This window comes from Alexandromys fortis, unplaced genomic scaffold (genome assembly GCF_014885135.2).
Source record: "Alexandromys fortis isolate MF-2015 unplaced genomic scaffold, M_Fortis_MF-2015_v1.1 scaffold_169, whole genome shotgun sequence".
NCBI lineage: Eukaryota > Metazoa > Chordata > Mammalia > Rodentia > Cricetidae > Alexandromys > Alexandromys fortis.
The window spans coordinates 2,086,338-2,089,460 of NW_026068076.1; the positions used below are offsets into that span (position 1 = coordinate 2,086,338).

At 44.5% G+C, this 3,123-nt stretch overlaps 1 pseudogene; it reads right to left on the reverse strand.

The window, feature by feature from the left end:
• Nucleotides 1-278: 278 nt before the first annotated feature.
• On the reverse strand, nucleotides 279-1,448 carry LOC126488307 (60S ribosomal protein L7a-like; annotated as a pseudogene).
• Nucleotides 1,449-3,123: the final 1,675 nt, after the last annotated feature.

Below are 3,123 nucleotides of genomic sequence, written 5' to 3' on the forward strand. Positions count from 1 at the left end.
AATCTGAGAAGCTTCTTGAAAGCAAAGGACACAGTCAACAAGACAAAACAACAGCCTACTGAATGGGAAAAGATCTTCATCAATCCCACATCAGACAGAAGACAGATCTCTCTCCAAAATATATAAAGAACTCAAAAAATTAGACACCAAAATTCCAAATAATTCAATTAAAAATGGGATATAGAACTAAACAGAAATTTCTCAACAGAAGAATCTCAAATGACCAAAAGACTCTATTTTTGTAATTATATTTATGTACAGAAAACTCAGCAGTACATTTAACCGAGTTTAGTAGCGAGTTCTTTGGCCTTTGCCTTTTCCAGCTTGGCAATTTGAGCCACAGATTTAGGACCCAGGACGTTGCCTCCCCAGTGCCGGCGGATCTCATCATATCTGTAGTTTTAATTGGTTCTTATAGCTTCCACCAGCTTGGCTAGAGCACCCTTGTCTTCCGAGTTAATCTGTGTGAAGGCAACAGTGGTGCACGTCTTTCTATGGACCAGACGCCCCAGCCTGGCCTTTCCCTTGATGCAGTAGGGGACCCCCATCTTCCAATCCAGGGCAGGCAGGAAGACCACCAGCTCAATGGGGTCTAAGTCGTGGGCAATCACCACCAGCTGAGCCTTCTTGTTCTCTACCAAAGTGGTGATTATTGACGCCAGCTCAAAGGACAGGTGGTCTCTTAGTTGGGATATCCCCTTTGCCGGCAGCTTTCTTTTCAGCAAGGGCCAGCAGCCTTTGCTTCTTCTTCTCCTGCTTTGTCTCTTCTCTGGCCTGTACTTGTGGGCAAGTTTAAGCAATTGGGTAGCTGTTCGCTGGTCCAGGGTCTGGGTGAACTGGTTAATGGCAGGAGAAACTTTGAGCCGCTTATAGAGGATGACCCTCTGCCTCTGTAGCCTGATGTAGCGGGGCCATTTGTCGAAGCGTGTTGAAATTAGGAGCGGCAGGGCTGCGTCCCCGGCACCCGGCCGCCCGCTTGGCTAGTTTATGCCTGAAATAATTACACGGAAACTGTATTCTTTCAAACACTGCCTGGCCCATTATCTGTAGCCTCTTATTGGCTAGCTCTTACATATTGTTCTAACCCATTTCTAATATTCTGTGTAGCCCACGAGCTGGCTTACCAGGGAGGATCTTAACCTGCGTCTATCTGGAGCGGGAGAATCATGGCGACCCCTCGACTCAGCTTCTTTCTCCCAGAATCCTGCTCTGCTTTCTCCGCCTACCTAAGGGTTGGCCTATCAAATGGGCCTAGGCAGTTTCTTTATTAGTAAGAAATCACTCCCACATCAGAAGCGTGTGAGATCTCTCTTGGGCTGGATGTCCTGCCCAATGCTAAAGTTCTTAGGCCTCTTAAACAAAGGATTCACCACCTTCTTAGCCTCCTGCTTCTTCATGATGGGGACCAGGGCCATCTTCTTCCCCTTGGCCTTCTTTCCCTTGGGCATCTTGCTGGGCTGGAGGAGAGAGCTGGCCGAAAGACTCTTAAGGAAATATTCAACATCCTTAGCCATCAGGGAAATGCAAATCAAAACAACTCTGATATACCATCTTACGCCAGTCAGAATGGCTAAGATAAAACAAAACTAACAACAACAACAACAACAACAAAAGAACACACACACACACACACACAAAAAAAAAAAAAAAACCCAAAAAACAATGATAGCTTATGCTGGAGTACAGAGTAAGGGGAACACTCCTCCATTGCTGGTGGGAATGCAATCTTGTACAGCCACTTTGGAAATCAGTATGGTGGTTTCTCAAAAAATTTGGAATCAATCTACCTCAAGACCCAGCAATCCCACTCTAGGGCATACACCCAAAGGATGTACACTCACACCACAATGACATTTGCTCAACTATGTTCATAGCAGCATTATTCAAAATAGCTAGAACCTGAAAACAACGTAGATGCCCCTCAATCAAAGAATGGATACAGAAAATGTGATACATTTACACAATGGAGACTACTCAGTTGTAAAAACCAATGACATCTTGAAATTTGTATGCAAGTTAATGGAACTAGAAAAAAAAATCCTGAGTGAAGTTAACCCAGACCCAGAAAGACAAACACGGTATGTACTCACTCATAAGTGGATATTAGATGTAAAGCAAAGGATAACAAGCTTACAGCCTACAACCCCAGAGAAACTATGTAGCAATGAGAAACTTAAGAGAGTCATACATGGATCCCCTTGGGAAGCATAAATAGACAAGATCTCCTGAGAAAATTGGATTGGGGGGGAGGGATAGTTGGGGGGGAGTGGGAGAGGGAAAGGGGAGGGGGAAGAGAGTGTGGGGGAATAGGATGGTCAAGATGGTGGAAGGACAGAGAGGGAGAGCAAGGAAAGATATATCTTGATTGAGGGAGCCATTGTGGAGCTAGCAAAAGACCTGACACTAGGGAAATTTCCAGGAATCCATAAGATGACCCCAGCTAAGACCCTATGCAATACTGCAGAGGGTGCCTGAACTGGCCTTCCCCTGTAATCAGATTGATGACTGCCTTAATCATCATCATAAAACCTTCATCTAGCCACTGATAGAAGCAGTTTAAGTGATCCATAACTAAGCACTGGGCCAAGATCCCAGAGTCTAGGTGAAGAGAGGCAGGAGTGATAATATGAGCAAAGGGTTCAAGACCATGATGAGAATAACCACAGAATCAGCTGACCTGAACTTGGGGAAGCTCACTGACTCCAGACTGACATCATGCAGTGGCAGGTGGAGGGGACCTGTATAAGCATAAACTAGGCCCTCTGAATGTGGGTGACAGTTCTGTGGCTGGGGCAATGCTGTGGGATAATACTCTTGTATACTGTAAAGATTTGTTGCTAGTATTGCTTTAATAAATACTGCTTAGCCAGCAGCCAGGCAGGAAGTATAGGCAGAGCAACCATACTAGGAAAATTCTGGGAAGAGGAAAGGCAGAGATGCAGTCACCAGTCAGATGCAGAGGGAGTAAGATGAGAATGCCTTACTGAGAAAAGGTAATAAGCCATATGGGCTAAACATCAATAAGAATTATAGGTTAATTTAAGTTATAAGAGCTGATTAATAATAAGCCTGAGCTAATAGACCAGGCAGTTTATAATTAATATAAGCCTCTGTTTGTTTCTT